This window comes from Calliphora vicina, chromosome 5 (assembly GCF_958450345.1).
Source record: "Calliphora vicina chromosome 5, idCalVici1.1, whole genome shotgun sequence".
Lineage (NCBI taxonomy): Eukaryota > Metazoa > Arthropoda > Insecta > Diptera > Calliphoridae > Calliphora > Calliphora vicina.
Window position 1 is genome coordinate 89,801,505 of NC_088784.1, and position 21,209 is coordinate 89,822,713.

Genomic DNA, 21,209 nt, shown 5'->3' on the forward strand with positions numbered 1-21,209 from the left:
ATCATCTGTGATCACTTAAATTTTCAACCAAAAATCGATATTTTATATGAAAATCAATTAAAACACAAAAGTGGCTATAAATCGGTAAATAGTGGTCCAAATAGAAAAAGGTCGATCATCTGTGATCACTTATATTTTCAACCAAAAATCGATATTTTATATGAAAATCAAGTAAAACTAAAAGTGGCTATAATTCGGTAAATAGTGGTCCAAATAGAAAAAGTAAGATCATCTGTGATCACTTATATTTTCAAATAAAAATCGATATTTTATTTGAAAATCAAGTAAAACATAAAAGTGGCTATAAGTCGGTAAATAGTGGTCCATATAGAAAAAGGACGAACATCTGAGATCACTTATATTTTCAACCAAATCGATATATTATATAAAAATCATGAAAATCATAAAAGTGGCTATAAGTCAATAAATAGTGGTTTAAGTAGAAAAAGACGATCATCTGTGATCACTTATATTATCAACCAAAAATCGATATTTTATATGAAAATCAAGTAAAACATAAAAGTGGCTATAAATCGTTAAATAGTGGTCCAAATAGAAAAAGGACGATCATCTGTGATCACTTATCTTTCCAACCAAAAATCGATATTTTATATGAAAATCAAGTAAAACATAAAAGTGGCTATAAGTCGGTAAATAGTGATCACTTGTATTTTCAACCAAAAATCAATATTTTATGTGAAAATCAATTAAAACACAAAAGTGGCTATAAGTCGGTAAATAGTGGCCCAAATAGAAAAAGGACGATCATCTGTGATCACTTATATTTTCAACCAGAAATCGATTTTTTTTATGTGAAAATCAAGTAAAATATAAATGTGACTATAAGTCGGTAAATAGTGGTCCAAATAGAAAAAGGACGATCATCTGTGATCACTTATATTTTCAACCAAAAATCGATTTTTTGTATGTGAAAATCAAGTAAAATATAAATGTGACTATAAGTCGGTAAATAGTGGTCCAAATAGAAAAAGGACGATCATTTGTGATCACTTATATTTTCAACCAAAAATCGATATTTTATATGAAAATCAAGTAAAACATAAAAATGGCTATAAGTCGGTAAATAAAGGACCAAATAGAAAAAGAATGGTCATCTGTGATCACTTATAATTTCAACCAAAAATCGATATTTTATATGAAAATCAAGTAAAACATAAAATTGGCTATAAGTCAGTAAATAGCGGTCCAAATGGAAAAAGAACGAAAATCTGTGATCACTTATTTTTAACAAAAAATCTGTATTTTATATGAAAATCATGGAACAAAATAAAAGTGGCTATAAGTCAATAAATAGTGATCTAAATGAAAAAAGGACGATCATCTGTGATCACTTATATTTTCAACCAAATAGAAATAGAAATAGAAAAACGACGATCATCTGTGATCACTTCTATTTTTAACAAAAAATCAATATTTTATATGAAAATCATGGAAAACATAAAATTGGCTATAAGTCGGTAAATAGTGGTTTAAATTTAAAAAGGACGATCATCTGTGATCACTTGCATTTTTAACCAAAAATCTATTTTATATATGAAAATCAAGTAGAACATAAAAGTGGCTATAAGTCGGTAAAAGTGGCTATAAAGTGGTTCAAATATAAAAAGGACGATCATCTGTGATCACTTGTATTTTCAATCAAAAATTGATATTTTATATGAAAATCAAGTTCAAATATAAAAAGGACGATCATCTGTGATCACTTATATTTTCAACCAAAAATCGATATTTTATATGAAAATCAAGTAAAACATAAAATTGGCTATAAGTCAGTAAATAGCGGTCCAAATGGAAAAAGAACGAAAATCTGTGATCACTTATTTTTAACAAAAAATCTGTATTTTATATGAAAATCATGGAACAAAATAAAAGTGGCTATAAGTCAGTAAATAGTGATCTAAATGAAAAAAGGACGATCATCTGTGATCACTTATATTTTCGACAAAAAATCGTTATTTTATATGAAAATCAAGTAAAACATAAAAGTGGCTATAACTCGGTAAATAGTGGTCCAAATAGAAAAACAACGATCATCTGTGATCACTTATATTTTCAACCAAAAATCTCTATTTTATATGAAAACCAAATAGAAAAAGGACGATCATCTGTGATCACTTGATTTTCCACCAAAAATCGATATTTTATATGAAAATCAATTAAAACATAAAAGTGGCTATAAGTCAGTAAATTGTGGTCCAAATAGAAAAAGGACGATTATCTGTGATCACTTGTATTTTCAAATTAGACTTAAGTATAGTTCATTTTTTATTTAACATTTGCAACACATTAAATTTCATACCATAATTTTATGCTAGACATATCATAAATCTTATTTAATATCGTGAACATTTTTTTGTTCATCCTCATTATTCAATTAAGACATCTAGACGTATGATTATTATTGATTTTCTTTTCGTTTAGACATTAAGACAATTTTATGGTATTTTGTCTGTTAGATTATAATTTAAAATTGTTTAAATGTCTTTGTATTTATACTGTAGTATTATATTGAAGGTTGTAAATAAGAAAGTTGTGATAATTTTAAATATTTTGAGAAATTTTATTTATACTGAACACTCAGACGTATGATTAATTTAAATTTAATGAGTGAAAATACATTTCTTGTTAATATCTATTGGCCTGTTCTGAAGTTATGTATATTAACAGTTATAAATTTAATTTTGAGTTAATTTAAAGCTAAATTAGTCATTTAATGGAAAGAAATGTTATTTCCAAGTTTGAAAGTTATAATATTATGCAAATATACATATATGACAAGCATTTCAATTATTATTTTTATTTCTAATACATCTGAGTATTGCTGTTCAGTATAACTGAATGAACTAAAATTTAATTTCATTTAATTGATGGAATTGAATTCATTAACACATTGTTCTTGCAGAAATTTGCAAACAATTTTATTAAATTTATATTTTTCTTATTTTCGGCTATTTTTTCGTACATGCATATGTATGTATTTTTTATTGATTTACGCAAAATTACCCGAAAAATCTCATAAATATAAAATAAATATTATTTCATACACATATAGATAGATGAATTTTCTCTTCCATATTTAATGACATATAAATATTAATATGTGGATATATGGATTTATATATATTTTTCTGTTATATTTATAGGTCTGCTAAAACAAGCAATATCATCATCTATCCATATATGGATATTAACAACACAAAATAATACACATTCCTTTATTAAAGGAACATTTCATTTGTAGACAAACAAAAAAGGCGAAATGAAATGGTTGACATTTTTCGAATAATACATTAGGGGGCTAAACAAATATACAATAAAAACAAATATTTTTATATAAATAACCTTTTATTTAGAGGGCAAACAAATATTTATCTATTTACACAACAGCACAAAAAACTATATCTAAGGTATTTCTCATAACTTACAACATTCCAGTTGCTAATAAATGTAGACCATTAGAAAATATTTTCTAAAAAAAAGGGTTAATAAAAGTTTTAAATAAAATTATGATTTAAGAAGAAAATGTTTGTGGTCTGTAATAATAAACTGTGGCATTTTTTAAGAGTATTTCAAAACATTTTTATATTTTTAAGGTTGTTTTTATGTCTGATAGAACTTGATATTCTAAAAAATAACTCAGTGAAGTAAATTTTTTTTATTCAAAAGATGGCATTAACATTTGAAAATGAATTCGTGCATATGCCCACATCGGTTTTTTTATGTAAACCTTTTCGAGCTTTGCTGGCTGTATGTCATGAATAACTCGATCAATGTTGGCCTCCAAGGCATCAATTGTTGCTGGTTTTTCTGCAACTTTACGTGGCCCCTCAGGAAATAATCGAGAGATGGCCTATTGACCGGTCCATTTCTCCAAATCAAGTTATCGCCAAATTTTGATTTCAATAAATCCATGATTGGTCTATAGTCGCCGTATGACATGTATCGGCATCCGGTTGAAACCACATCTCGTCATCCATATATTCAAACAAAAAATCATTGAACATGGTGCGGTAATGATCTTCATTGACCGGGGATCCGTTTAATTTTTGAGAAAATGAGGTCAGTTAATACCACCAGCAAGTGGTTCCATAGGATCTAGTGGAGCGAATCTATGACTAATTTTCAATGAAAATTTTTATAATTTGGTAGCGTTGTTCAAGCGTCAATCTATTCATGATTATTTGTAAGAGTAAACTGATCATAAATGGCAAAAAGTGAACGAAGTATGACAGGTACCCTTTCGTAGTAGGCTGACCCTTATTTTGGACTTCATATATTGTCGGTGCTTCCAAGGACTTAAATGATTCTCTGTCACCTAAAAACCAAGTGCAACTATGATTGAAAGCAATTAACTTTTAAAGGTTTCACATTACGATGGCCCCTATTTTACAATTTTTCGATGCTCCCAAGTTCTAAAAAAATAAATGCTGAGAATCGCAGCACCATCGTATAACTACTCTGTTCTGTTCGGTATTCCAGAGAGAACATTTTGCATCGATCGAAACAACTAGTAATCGAACGGGGCACAGGTATTGCAACATGTGGCCGAGTGTTTTCATGATGGAATTATTCGTAGTAACAACCGAATTTGTTGCCAATCGAATGATTCGGTCGCACACACAGAATTTATCAGTTCTATCAACAGAAAATCAGTTGCTAATGCAGAATTTGTGTTGCTGCAACTAAACTTTTGTTGCCGATTCTAAGCTAGAATCATGTACGGTTTCATGTCTGGCCGCATATTCTGGGCGCTTTTCGGCCAATTCCGTACAGGTTCCCTTTGATAGTCTAGTCAGATTTCAGCAGCTTATAATAGATAGGAAAATGTTGCTCCCACCAAATACAGAGCATTACATTACAGCCATGGATATTTGGCTTTGGTGTCGATTCGGCTGGTTGGCTGGGCTTCACATACGATATTGTAATGGATCCATTTTTCATCGCAAGTAATGATTCGGTGCAAAAATGATTTTCTTTTATAGTGTTCAAGTAGCACTTCAGACATACAAAATCGTCTTTCAATGCCAGCTTCAATTCGTATAGTACCCAATTTTCTTGCCTTTTGATGAATCCTGCTGCTCGCAAACGTTTTGAAATTGCTGTTTGAGTAGCTCCCAATTACTTTGCAAGCTCTTGTTGAGTTTGACAACAAATATTAATGTAGTAATGTCTCCAAGTCTTGACTTCCAAACTTTTTTGGCTGGCCTGGGCGATCTTTGTATTCCGTATCAAAATCAGCACTTCTGAACCGAACAAACCATCTTTCGCACGTTGAAACCGATGAAACACATTCACCATAAGCTTTCGTGAGCAATCGGTGTGCTTTAGCGGTACATTTTTTTTCAAATTAAAGAAGTAAAGCAAAACTTCCCGCAAATGACAGTGTGTTGGGACAAATTACGATATTTTCGAAGCAAACAAAAACGTTGTTATTTACACTATAATGACAAAAATTTATTGTAAATCTCGCATTTTTAAGTCATACACTCAATATATTTTTAGCAACATCAATAAGGTTCGGTTGCTATCAAGGTTTGCTACCGATTCGAAACGGTTAAAAGGTAACTAACGGTAACTATAATTTGGACTATTTCGGTAACTATATTTTTTGTTATTTCAATAACTGTATTTTCCATCTGACTTAAATTGTTATTAACAGCCTGTTCCACGATGTCGAAAGAAAAATTATGTCGGTAACGGTAGCTTAGCTGTAATAGTAGTTGAGTAATAGTAATTGGTTGCTATAGATAATCGACCCATTAGTTTTTACTCACAAAACAAATTAAAATTATTTCTTAACAAGTAAGAAAGTATGGTCGGTCAAGCCCGACCATTTATACCCTACAGCCATGGTAGGCGTTCATATTGTTCAGGTTAGGATGATTTTCGTCAAACAACCCGAATGTGAACAAAAGAACGTAATAGAGCGTAAAAATACACACATTTCATTCAGTTGCTTGATGTTGTTGTAGATATTTTATTTTTTACCCAAAAAAGCACACAAATTAAATGCCTCTATTTGCCTACCAATGCCCTACACTAAGTAAATGAGCAAACACATTTTTCTTTTAAAATTTCAATAATTTATATTCGTGAGTGCTTTTCGGATGTGGGCCTTATATGAATGCTATGACCAATTATGGACCGATCACCATGAAATTAGATCGTGTGATTTATGTCTATATGAAAGTTATTTATGTTGAATTTTGTGTGTATACCAACATTTTTAAGAGATTTATGCACGTTAAACTGATTTTTGGAAGCGGGTATATATGGGAGCTATGACTAATTATGGACCGATCGTAACAAAATTTGTTGACATGAATTTTGTGTATATAAAACTTATTTGGAGCGGAATTTGTGGAGATATATATATAAATTAAAGATTAATGACCGCTACAGTCCAATTTCGGAAGGACATTTGTATGGGGGATAGCTGAAATAATGGACCTATTTCAGCCAGTTTCAATAGGCTTGGTCCTTGGGCCGATGCGTACCTAATTTTATCGAAATATCTTAAAAATTGCGACCTGTACTTTGCGCACAAGGTTTACATGGACAGACAACCAGCCAGACGGACGGACGGACATCTCTTAATCGACTCAGAAAGTGATTCTAAGTCGATCGGTATACTTTAAGGTGGGTGTTATTTTTGGGCGTTAATGTGTATTTTTGGGCATTACAAACATCTGCACAAACGCATTATTCATAGACTATTTTCATTTATTTATATAAAAAGGGAAAGTAGGACGTTTTTTGTCACTCCTACAAAATTATAAATACAATTTTGGCTTTACTTTGATGTTTCACTTCAAAATTTATTTATTAAAATTGCATAAAATTTTAAATCACAGAAACTACATACATCTAACAAATCTAATGTTAATAAACATATGAAAAAGATAATAAGAAAAGCATGCATTAATTTCTCATGAATATAAATTTCCATGATTTAATTTAATATGTATCTCTCAACAAAACACGCCATTTAATTTATGCATCATACATTTGAAATGGACTAGACCAGATAAGATTATTCAGCACATCATAAATTTATTGTACATTTTATTTTTATTTTTAGAATTGTAAGAAAATGTAAAATAATACTGCAGCATACTTTAAGGCGTTATAGCTTTTATTGCTTTCAATTCGTTAACAATTGTAAGTAGAGAAGAAAATGTTTTATTTTCCATATAAATTGTTTGTTTAAACATTTATTTTCAACAGTTTCTATTACAGACATACATACATATTTACATATTCTCGCTTACTGAATCCAAAACTGTCACAACTCAAAATTTACACTTGCAGAATTTTACTCTATTGGATCTATAAAGAACATATTAAATTACATGAAGAAAATCAATGTTTTGGGCCATAAACTATTAAATTATTTTAAACTAAAGCATACTTTTAGGCAGCTTTAAAAAATTTAATTTATTTCGATTTGTTTAAGTTTTTTGCGATTTTGATATTGAAGATGAAGTTTTTTTGATTTTATATGTTCACAATTTTTGTTCTTTATGACAAGGACTACAACTTTACCTCAGAGAGTAAATCAAAACTCCGAACTGTTTTCAAAATATGAGCCTGAGAGGGCCCAAAAAAAGAAGGTGCATGACTTTGGGCAAAACTGGGAGACACGGGTCTTGTTTTTTTGGTCTTTTATCACGTAGTGGTATCCAGACTTTGCCCCGTCTGACTACTATTTGTTTCGATCAATTCAGAATACTCTCTATGTAAGAGTAACAGTGGCCAATACTTTGAATAAATGTATATTGTACAAATGTTTCAAAATAAAAGTTTAAAAAATTCCGCATTTTTTAATCATATTTACAGCAATACATTATCCGATTTGACTCAAATTTTCAAATTTGAATTATTACAGTGTCAAAATCATAGAGAACATAGAGCGGAAACTAGAAAAAAGTTCATCACAAATACGAGCGTTGTTTTTGTTTTCACATAATTTTTTCTACTAATACATTCTAACCACTTAGGTTTCTGACAACTGAGTTAGGTTTTTGACAAGATAGTTTCCGCTCTATATCTATTCTCTATGGTCAAAATTTCCAAAATAAAAGCAACGTAATATTACACACATACATATATTCAAATAAACGTTTTATAATAAAAATTCACAAAACTGTTGTAGTAGCTGTTACTTGATGATGGTGCTGATGATTTTGTTGTTGAGTTTTTTTATAGTTTTACATTTGAAGGATTTTTAATGGACTATGGACTATGTTCTTTTTTCTATTTTTGTTTGCTATTTTGTACAAGTACTTTATTTGTTCATACTTGAACTATTTCAAAAAATAAAATAAAAATCCACTTACAAAAACCATTAACCAAGCAACCAACCAAAAATATATTATAGGGGGAGGAACAAAATATAAAGCTAGAAAATAAAATCATCATCTTCAATCTACTTGCAAAAAAAGGCACAAATCCTTAAGGATATGAAATAGTAAACAAGTAGCCACTCTTAACTACTTTCTGACGCTAAATAAATTATTTAGGAATTAACAAAAGGGGAATTTTTCTATCTTTACAGTTTTGGCTATTTGTTTTTCTGACAGTCAAGTTGAATTAGTGGTAGGAGATTAAATACTATAAACGTTAAGGTCACATTGTTCCACATCTAAAAGTAATAGTGTTAAATTTTGTAAATAGAGAAAATGGAGTCACGCAAATAATATACACATGTTTATATTAGGTTAGTTCTTATAATGGCATTTTTCGATTTAGGGTGTTTCTAAGGTCTAAAATTGGTCTACTTCAACTAAAAACCAAAGGCTACATTTTCAGTAAAATTTGTATGAAATTTATGAAATTAAATAAAATGATTAATTAATAATACATTTTGTATTTTATTTACATAGAGATAGTTAAATCTATATAAATATATAAATGTCTTTGTAAGTTTGTTTGTTGGTTTGTTTATTTTTATGAGCATCACGCCTAAACGGCTGAACCGATTTTTGCAACGTAGATAGATCCTTACAGGGGTAGCGAAGCGCACCGGGCAAGCTAGTAAAATATAAACAAGTAAAAAAGTATGGTCGGTCAAGCCCGACCATATAATACCGTACACTAAGTAAAAGAACAAAAACATTTTTCTTTTAAAATTTCAATAATTTATATTTTTAAGTGATTTTCGGAAATGGGCCTTATATGGGAGCAATGACCAATTATGGACCGATCGTGTGATTTATATCTATATGAAAGTTTACTATGTTGAATTTTGTGAGTATACCAACATTTTTAAGCGATTTATGGACGTTAAAGTGATTATCGGAAGCTGGTCTATATGGGAGCTATGACTAATTATGGACCGATCGTAACAAAATTTGGTGACATGAATTTTGTATATATAAAACTTATTTGGAGCAGAATTTGTGGAAATACATATATAAATAAAACATTTATGATCGATAAAGTACAATTTCGGAAGGACATTTGTATGGGGGCTAAGTGAAATAATGTACCGATTTTAGCCAGTTTTAGGCTTGGTCCCTGGGCCGAAAAAAAATTATATGCCGAATTTTATCGAAATATCTTCAAAATTGCGACCTTTACTCTGTAGGGTATAAAAATTCCGATATCGATGAGTTTCAATCATATCTAAATCCCAAATTGTCCATGTTTATAACCCCCATCAAAAAATATGGCCTCGAAATATGAACAGTTCTTGCTCGGAATCCATATGTTGCCAGAAAGATGGGAAAAGGTCATAGCTAACAATGGCCAATAATTTATGTTTTAATAAAAATTTTCAAAATTAAGGCATAACCAATTTGATATTTTGATATGGGGAAATGAAAAAGCTATTTTTAATTGTATTTTTTTTAAATTCAATTTAATTTTTTTTAAATATTTGCATTTTGAGCTAGAATTCGAAACTTCAATCAATTTTAGATCTTGGGATAAACGAAAAATTAAAACTTTCATTATAATGGCCACCCTTATGTACACACAGACAAACATTAACATCTATAGCTATAGCTTTACACAAATGGCAGTTTTATATACATACATACTATGGCGGGTCGATTTAAAAATCTCCCAAGTGACTAGGAAAATCGTACTCTAGGGATTAAAATAATAAACTTTGCCTAAGGAACCATACCTGACCCAAAAGTCAAATTTTGAAAAATCCCACTTTGACCCATTTAAAGTGCCCCAGTGTCTAAATGTATCCACACTTACTTTGGAAGGCTGACACACCCATGCTAGTGGCAAACATATCGAGCCCTTAGGGCCAAATTATCGTAAGCGACATTTTTAAAAATTTTGTTTTATTGCAGAAATTTAAATTTTATGGACCGACTGATGTTTTAGCGTTCTCAGAATATCAAAATTGTTAATAACATCAAATATATAGGGGGTAAGAATTTATCGTAAGTCAATGTTTGCATTTTACAGTAAACAAATGTTATCGTAAGCGACACACAGTGGTATAGAAAAAAAAAGAGGAAAATAAATCTGTAAATTCTAAATGGTTAGATTGGTTTGAATGAATGTTCACATGCGCAAAGAAGAAGTGTTGTCGAGTTTAAGTTTTGAACGTGGACCTCATGGGCCCACCAGGGGCGTGACCAAGGGCCCTCAAAGTAGGACACTCGGGTATGTTACATTTTTAAAACGATATTATTTCTTGGTTGGAGTTCCGATTTCAAAAACATTATACATGTAGAATCTTCTTATCGAGCACTACAAAAAACCTCATCGTAGCTATCAATTACCTATTATAGCTTAGGAGATATTCGCATTTGAAAATTAAATTTTCAACATTTTTACCCACCCTACTCCAGTTTTTTGATAACAGCGCATCCAAATATTTCCCGATTTTCTCCAGTTTTCCTTTATTGGACTTCAAATACATGTATGTGTCAAATGGAAAAAGAATTTTTCAAAAATAATGACTAAGTCCAAAGTAATATGCATTTGAATTTAAAAAATTTTTAAAATGCGATTTTTCGCTAATTTTTTGGGATAAAAGAACTTTTTTTCTTTTTAAGCAAAAAATTTTTAAGAGGATGTATAAGGAATTTCTACTTTCTGAAAGCTAAGTTTACATAAAATATTTTAAAGAAAAACCAATTTCAAAATTGTTGTTACCGAGGGGACCAGGTCCTTTCAGAAAACACCTATTTTTTATGTAAAATAAAACTTTAGGGCAAAAATTCTCAAATCGCGTATCCGATATCAAAATATAGTAACCGATTATAGGTGGCTCAATATGTTTCTAATTATTTTGGTACGGACATTATAGCCAAAAAACTAAAAATTACAATTTTTGGAATTTTTCGACACTTTTTTGGGAATTGCGGGATTGCTGATAATAAATTTCAAAATTCGTTTTTATTTTTCCATTTTAAATAGAAAAATCTACATAACTGTAAAACTTCATTAAAAACTATTTATAAATAAAAATTTTATTTCAATTCGAAAAATTTTTATCTATGGAAAAATTCAATAAAAAAAATTGCTCGTCATATTTTTCTATAAAGTATTCCATGAATTTTTAATTGTCAAAAGTTATCAATATTTTTGAAAAATAGACAAATAGCTTAAACGAAATTATATTATATCGCATCATAACATTTTTAATTCTATGTATAAATTTCAAAATAATCAAAAAAAATCTTTCTCCTGTAAAATTTGTGTTTTGTCGCTTACGATAATTTGGCGCTAAGCGCTCGAGCTTAGTCAAATTCTCCATTTTTTTTTTTAAATTTGACCTTTGGGTCAAAATAAGGAATATTAGAATTCATTTTAGAGGTATAGTTCCTGGAGCAAAGTCTCATATTTTGATACCTAGAATACGATTTTTCTTGTCACTTGGACGTTTTTTGTGCCTCCCTATAAATCGACCCGCCCTAATACATACATAGTATATAAATACTTTCATAAAATCTTCTAAAGCCTTAGAGAGGGTGAGATGGAAGTGGTTTAAAACTATGAATGTATAGCATAGAATGAACTAAACAAAGCATACAGTGAGTAGAGAGTGTAGAATAAATGAAATGAAAATATTGTAGTGATTAAGCGAATTATACCCAAGATGATGGTTTGCAAAGAAAGTACAGGGTACACTAATGAATAGTGTTATTAAAAAATTAAAAAAATATGTATAGTTTTAAACATAATAAGATTCAAATAATAGGTTAAGCTAAAATTAATTTATAGTGACTGGGTAAAACAGTAAAAATTGTCCTAGTCTTACGGAATTTGGTATATAACGCTTTTGAAGGGACTGCATTTGACACAAACTGGAAAAAATTACCTGAATCAATTATAAACTAATCGTCACAGTATTTAGCCCAGGCGCGGATTCAGAGAGGGTGAAATATGAATCCCCCTCCAAAACCTAAAAGTTGTCATATAAAAATTAAAAAAAAGAAAAATGTAGAACAAATTTAAATTTAACAAACACCTCCCCCCAAATGATTGACCTGGATCCGCGCCTGATTTAGCCTATGGGGAAGTGAAACGACACACAACAAATCCAATAATTGTTTCCTCGGCAGATGGGATCGCTTCTAATTTTTATCACAAAACTCAATTTTCATATAAAGTGCACTTAGTGGATTTGCACACTAAACCACAAATTGTGAAAATAAAAAAGAAATAATCTCAATAAAGTAAATCTTATTTAAACCCCCTGTTCTTTAAGTATATTTGTAGCAGTAGCTGCTGTAAAAGCTACGTAAGTAAAATTTTCTACGCCAAATAAAAGAAAAAACCCCAAAACTATAGTTATGGTCAAGTGTAATCATGAAGAACATGAGCTAAAAAGACTGTGCGCCAGCTACCGCCCACCCTTGTTAGAACAAAAAGAAGCTAAATATGTAGAGGAAAATACACACAGCCACAAAATTTATGATGGAAAAAAACGGCAACGAACTTTAATAGTGACGATTGCTCTGCCATAACACACACAGTTAAGTCTTTTTTATTCATTCTATTTCTTTTTTTTTCTTCATAAAGATTCATTCAGATTTAGTTAAATAAATATTATTTTAAGCTTTAAATTTTTCCACATTTTGCATTCGTTCTTATAGAGGATTTACAGTGAATTTAGTGGGAAAACACAGAATATTTTATACAAATTTACACTTAATTCATTACTTATCATTGTCAAGTGTAAGAAAATTCAATGTTGTTTTTTTGTTTTCAAATGTATATTGCAATTTTACTGAAATTTAGACTTATATGAATTGCTTTGAAGATTTTAAAGACTTGCGATTTTTCTCTTTAAACCCAGAATGTACATAAAGGGATTTATATATCATTTATATATCTCCTAAGCCCTTACAAAAAGCATTTTTGAAGTGTTCGTAATTATATCGAATCAAAACATTTTTTTTTTATTTTGCATGTACCCGAGATGCCTCATTTTGGGGCCATATAAGTCTGCTCCTTGTCGGTCTATAAGGCCCAACATTAAAACTTAAACTCAATTTTACCTTTTTCGCAGATATGTATTAAAATCCGATTATCAGTTTAAAAATTACAAATTTATTTATTTTGGTTTAATACCACACTCTGCTCTATTTGACTTAGATTACTTGAAATAGAAAATGCAACTAAAATGTTACCAGGAAATTTTGTAACAAAACACAAAATTTTTTGAAATTCGAACGTTTAGAGGGTAAAAACCGTATATCTTCAAAACTAATAAATATACAAAAGCTGACATGTGTTTGGTACTTTTTTGAATTTAGAACCTTTTAGGGGAGAAAATTTAGGAATTTAGAACCTTTTAGGGGAGAAAACTGTACTTTGGCACATCGGACGCCAAACCAATAAACATAGAAACTAATTTTAAATCGTATTCATTACTTATTTAAAAATAATAAATTTGAATTTAGTACTTTTTGGATATTCGAACCCTTAAGGGTTAAAAATTGTACTTTTTCATAAAATATATTTTTCTATAAATTGACATAGACATATGAATATTTTATTATCAGCTCCCACCACGATACAGAAATTTATTTGAATAAAATTTTACCACCTTAAGAGGGATAATAATTGTACAAAATGGGGTTAAAAACGGGAAAATACATTTTATTTGACATTATTAAGCCAATTATGAAAATGTTTTAACATTGGTTCCTGGATTCATACAAAAATTTAATAACAGAGTGTTATTGGGAACTCGAGTGGCAGGTGTATATTGGGCCGAATCTGGGTAAACCATTTGGTACTTTTTTTAAAACATATCTTTTCTTGAGCACATTAACACAGATTTTAATCGTTTGAGACATGTCTGTAGCACAACAATTTTTAGCAAAAAGTAGTATTTTTCAAATTTCAAGAAGAAAAAAGGAAATTGGTACTTTTCTCCTAATGATACAGTAAAGTTAGCTGTATCTGAGTGAAGTTAGAGTTAGGAATAGGGGATATTTTGGTACCAAAATGTGAAATCTGAACTGTAGGTACTTTTTCGATATTCAAATGGTACTTTTTTAATATTGAACCTAGAAATATGAAATTAAGCATATATGATTCTGAGTGAATAAGAATCTAAAGGCAGACTTTATGGTACCTTTTTATTCTAATTGTACTTTTTGAATACATTTATAATAATGAACCATATGATCCTGAATGAGTAAGAAAACGCAAAAGGTGTATTTAGTGGTACGTTTTCTTCTTCTAATGGTACTTTTTAAATTTTCTTTAATAATGCACCTAGAAATATGAAATTAAGTATGTATGATTCTCATTGCAAATTCAATGGAGAGACTTTATCGTACTTTTTCTTTATTAAAATAGTACTTTATGTATTTTGTTCACTAATGAAACATGGGAATCCACAAGTGGAGATCGTTCGGTACTTTTTCTTTACTCTAATGGTACTTTTTAAATTTTTTATAATAATAGACTTAGAAACATGAAATTACGCATATATGGTCATAATTATGTGAGAATTCTAGGCGGGGATATTATGGTACTTTTTCTTTATTCGTACAGTACTTTTTATAATTTCTTCACCATTGAACATAGAAACATGAAGTAAAGCTTATATGGATCCACTTGAGTGGGAATCAACAAGTGGCTGCTTTTTTGGTACTTTTTCTATATTTTAATGGTACTTTTTTAATTTTTTTATAATAGTGGACCTAGAAAAATGAAATTAAATAGGAATCAGATGGAAAAGGATGATTAGATATTTTTAAAATTGTGTACAAACAGTATTTGCTAATCAAATAACTTGGTAAGTTAGGATGTTTCATGCTACATAAATACAAATTTTTGTAATTGTACATTGATATACTTTTATTTTAATATCAAAATTCACTGACATCGGCGAGCCATTAAACTTATCAAATTGGCAATAAAATTTGCAGGAATAGCGTTCCATGTATCTACCAATCTTTGAAATATAATATCTGAATTATTACAATTTTGATTTTTAATCTTCATTTAGCATTTATTAAAATCGGAAACAATTTCATAAATTATTTGAAATTTCATTAAAAAAAAATTTTATAAATAATTGGGGGTCAAACGGTCTCCATTTGGTCGTATTTTCATAATGTCCTAAAATATTTTTTTAGTTTAAACTAATATTTGTTGGGTTTCAAACAAAAAAGTTATAAACTAACAAGGCTTTTTGAACACTTTTTTTTGCTTACAGCACAACAAGAATTTGTTTAAACTAAAAAAATATTTTAGGTCATTATGACAATACGACCTAATAGCAGACCGTTTGAATCCCCCAAATAAATTTGGGATTTTACATAGGCATGCAATTTTATGATTGTATTGGTATCAAATTATAATGGGTTATCGATGTCAACCCATTGGTATCGATGTCGAACTAACAACACTAGTTGTTAGTTCGTCAAGTTTCTCCAACCCTGCCTGTTCTTATTTATTTGCAAATAAAATATCTAAATTTGTACTGCATACTTTAGGGGCTTTTTTATTACAGTTGACTGGACTCAAAAAAGCCGGTTTTAGCGGTAATTTTTTAATTTTTTTTCTTTACAAACCATCTCCTGAAAATTTCGAATCGAATAAAAAAAAAATCAGCCAAATCGCTCCAGCCGTTCTCACCTGATGACATTACATACATAGACCATTTCATTTTTATATATATAGATTGAAAAATCTATGGTTAAATGAAATACAAAATCAATTATGTTTTTGAAAAAAAGTTGCTACCCAAAACTTCAAATAATTGCTAAAATGTTCAGTATTCGATATTTAGATGACGGAGAACAATTTTAGGGAGCATCTTTAATCCAAAAAGAGCAAAAGAAGGGCCACCCTAATATACATACATAACATGTCTTCTTTTATATAATCAGCCAATTATTTTGTCCATTAAAAAAGCTTTACTTCTCCATATAAAATTTGACCAATAAACAATATATCATATGCACAGTATCATGTAGTTCAACTTTGTGCTCTTACATGAAATAAACTAATTTTTTTTACAAAAATGTTGTTAAATATACTTTTTTGTACTTCCATTTAAGTGACCCAAATAAAAATTCCAACAAAAAAAAAGATTCATTCCAATGTTACTTTACATTTATTTAGTACTCCTGCAGGATTTTATCAGCCATAAAAGCAGAGGCCGGTATCACTTGTCAGTGTTACAGAAAATAAAATAAAATAAAGACAACAGAAGAGGGGTGGTCGGTCGGCTTTGCAGAAGAAGGGTTTTTTGTTATAATTTTGCTTACAATAACAAGTGGTAGTTTATTATATACGTACATTTGTTTTTCTGTTTGCAAGTGGCTTAATTTGAATTATTCAGAAGACATGAAGAATTTACTTTACTTTTGTTCGGTTTTTATTTAAAAAAAAAATACAAAAGGGTGTAACCACAAGCAATGCATAGCGTTTTTAAGATTTTAAGGTGCAGCTTAAAGAAATGTAATGGAAAATCAGAGAAGAATTTTTCCGTTTTTACAAATTAAACATACAAACGTGATTGACCGGCTAATGAAACAGACCAGCAGTTGTCTTAGACTGTACTTAACTAGTGATTTTCCTATCATTTAGGGTAACAACTAGTTACATAACTAGGTACGTTAGTTATTTTAACAGGTGGCTGTTTTAAGCCGTTTGGACTCAATAAGACTGTCTGATATCTGGTACAAAACTAGTTATTTTAACATGTACGAGTGCAAGCTGCAGCTAATTGACCTCAAATAGTCAGTTAAAAACACATCTCATAGACAGTCCAATAACCGATTGATTGTAAACAAACCTTCATCCGACAACTCTCCAATTTATTACTTCTGGTTGATAAAAATAACTACTTTCTAAAGTGTAGTACAAAATAAACGTTTAAAGTGACTACACTGTAGATTACTTAGAGACACTTAAGTGTCAGCGGACTTCACGTTAGATTACAACGGCTGTTGAAGTATACATCATTTTTGATTGATAGACTTTAGATTCCAAAGTATTTATAAATTCCTATAAGGATTTTCCAGTAAATGTTTAAGGCGTTTGACTAAAATAGGTTATAAAATATACTATCTGCTATGGGCTATGGGCTACAAACGTAAGTAAACACCAGTTATGTAATTACATTTGCATTCAAGTCAAATTACAACAAAATGTTTAAGTGCTTGGATTTTTGGGGCTTTGGTGCTTGGCATTAGATTTTTTTTTGTATTGTCAAAAGTTGTTTAAATCTTATTTAAACTGTATAAATGTAACGATAGCGTAATAACATCAAATACAGCTGCCGCTAAAATATATTTTTCCCTAAAACAACTCATAATAAATCCAAATTAGCTTTACCGTTAGCTATTAACCTTTTCGTATCGGTAGCCAACCCGGTTTAAAATATTATTTTGATGGGTGAGGGGACCTTTTTAATTTTCAAACTGAAATTACTCCTTGATGGTCCAAGGGAAGTATTCCAAGGAAATTTTATCTAGAATCGTTTAAAAAAGTTTAGTACGGGAACATGTAAAAAGGTCCGCTGGCACCTTGTACTAAAATTTAAAGAAATCATTAATAAATTCACTTTCTTTTGGCTTGTTCTATTGTTTGAACACATCACAAATTGTGTTAATGAACCGGTTAACCGGTTAAATTAAAATGTTGATTTTCGGATAACCGGTTTATCCGGTTTTTATCACTCGGTTAACCGGTTTTTAAAATTTAGGTCTACAATTAAGAAATCTCATGGTTTTGTACATTTTTTATATTCATTGTACACACATTATTGGTCTGATTTGAAACCTAAACAGCTGATTTACAATACAAACCTATTTAGATTGATATTTTTAGGAATTATAATGATTCTAAATAGTAGAGGACGATGCATTTACTTAAAAACTTTTTTCAGAATAAATTGCACTTAATGAACTATAAAAAATTAAATTCCGCATAATTCTAGAAGTTAATCTTAATTTTAACAAGTAAAGCTATATTCGGCTGTGCCGAATCTTATATACCCTTCACCAAAATATACTTTAAAATAAATTTTTTTAAATATTTTTACGTAAACAAAATTTATTTTTTTTTAACTGTTTTTCAAAATTTTTTTTTTTAAATTGTTTTTTAATTTTTTTTAAAAAAAGTTTTTTCCAAATTTTTTTTAAAAATTTTTTTTTTAGTTTTTAATTTTTTTTTTTGAAAATGTATGACAAAAACAATTATTTGATGAAAAAAAAATTCGGGTTAAAAAATTGTTTTCCCGATTTTGACCCATTGTATGTCCAACTTACTATATATAGCCTTATCTATCATTAGATATCCATATTGTCTATATTAATGACTTAGTAATCTAGATATAGATCAAAAATAGGTCAAAAATCTAAGTTGTTCCGGCTTTTTGCTCATATCTCCGTTATTTATGGACCGATTTTGCTGATTTTAAATAGCAAACTTCTCGAAAGCATGTGACAGAATTATTGAAGATTTGGATCCCGAAGATATCTGGGGTCTTCAGAAAATTGATTTCAACAGACAGACGGACATGGCTTAATCGACTCCGCTATCTATAAGGATCCAGAATATATATACTTTATAGGGTCGGAAATGAAAAATGTAGAAATTACAAACGGAATGACAAACTTATATATACCCTTCTCACGAAGGTGAAGGGTATAAAAATGATTAATGATAGATTTAGTCATGATTTTACCAAACGTTAAATTGAATTTGATGTACAACCTTCTTTCAATAAATTTGACTTTGTTAGTGTGTTTTGTTCTTAAATTTTTTTTTAACTATCATTTCATTAGCTTAGTGTACAAAGTCCTTTTCAAAAATATTATTCTAAAATCCATGATTTGAAATATTTTTGAAATCTGATAATGGAGTTTTATTACTCACATATTTGGTATGATTTATGATGACAAATAATCACAGCTATGACGAAGTGCATTTGCATCTTATAGGTCCTTTTTTGGGACATGTAACATTTTCTGTTTCATATCAGAAAATCGAGGTGATAATTATTATTATCAAATATTTAATTAAAAAATTGATTTACATTTTTTTTGGTTGAAATTTAATGAATAAACCAATAATTAAAACAAGTATTATATAGTTAGTAACATATTTATACTCAATTCCATTTGACTGAGATAATAATTTTGGACTTAGCTCGTTTGTACATTTATAGTTATTTAATATTAACCATTGCTGATTACTAAAAACTACACATTTTAACGCTTTAATGCATATTGTTGCCAATTGTCTACATTCCAGTTCCACTTAATTTTAGACGATTATAAACTTGATACTAATTCATATTATAATTCCGAAAAATCAAATGGAGTACGAAAAGTTTCAGTTAAAGAAATTCTAAATCAAACTAAAGCTAAAAGAAATATGTATAATAAATAAAAATCAACTAAATATATTTTATAGAAAAATAAAAGTAAAAATCGTGCATTTTAACCCTTAAGCTGTATATTCTTTATTGGACATTTTATGTTTTCTACACATATATGACTGTTAACCGGTTTTTTCGATGTCGGTTAACCGAAAAACCGGTTTTCTAAAAAAGGCCAATTTTCGGTTAACCGACAAACCGTTTTATTAAAAAGTCGGTTTTTTATAAATACTAATCAGAAACATGTTCTTCGTCTTTCGTTGAAAACATGATAAACTTTCCGTCCCTTTTTGAATTTTTGCTTTATGTTTGAACATATTTCAAACGATTTCTTTGAATTTTCCCTCACTTTTTGTTAAATTAATAATGTTATTAAATAATTTTTTTTTTTTTAAATTCATTATACATGTATAATTAGTAAATAATAATAAAGCAAAACATAAAAAGGCGTTTTCATATAAAATTCCATACAAATACAAATATTTCCCTTGTACTTCGTATAAGGGCAACGCATGACAATAGAGGGTTAAAGTTAATTACATTTCTTGCCAAAATTTATTTGCCATTAGGTGACCATAATAAGATATTGGTACAAAAACGTTCTTCAAATCGATCGAAATTCATCACAACTTTTCAATTCAATAGTTCGGAGGTTAAAACTTTAAAAACAAATAAAATCGTTCTTCAAATCTATCGAAATTCATCACACATTTTCAATTTAATAGTTCTGAAGTGAAAACTTAAAATACAAATTATAACAATAATTATTTCCAGAATTAGCTCATTATTGCGAAAAGAAATATTAATTATTTATGCTCACATTTATTAAATTTTCGATTTCAGCTGTTTTAATAATTCCAAACAAGTATCACAGTTTTTTTTTTTTAATTTGTTTTGCACAATTGAAATTTTATTTAATTTTCCTTTAAAATTTCAATAAATATTTTTTTTGCATATTAATTATACATTATATGAATTTTATTAATTTTATTTAACATTTTTTGTTAATTTTATTTTTTATTCAAGATTTAAATTTCATTGAAATTCATTTATACATTTTCACTTTTTTCCACTTTTAATAAGATTTCTAACACTTTAATATTGAACATGTTTTAGACCGTATAGTTATTTGTTTTGGCATTTCCTACCAACCATTCGCTTCAAATTCCCGTAAAAGACTAATTTCTTAGAAGGAAAACAACATTTGAAATACATATCTTTCTGGTTAAACGGAATGCCACAACAAAATGTAAACAAATCCACTTGTTAATTAAAAGCTTCAATCATATGTTTGCCTCGGAAAGCTTTAAGGAATATTTACCAAAACAAATCAAAGAGAGTGTGAGAGAGAGAGTAG

The 21,209-nt window shown here is 29.1% G+C and overlaps 1 protein-coding gene across 1 annotated transcript in view; it reads left to right on the plus strand.

The window, feature by feature from the left end:
• LOC135961857 (gastrula zinc finger protein XlCGF7.1) overlaps window positions 1-21,209 on the plus strand; it is a 175,550-nt gene that overhangs the window by 145,626 nt on the left and 8,715 nt on the right. The gene's annotated exons all lie outside the window — the stretch shown is intronic.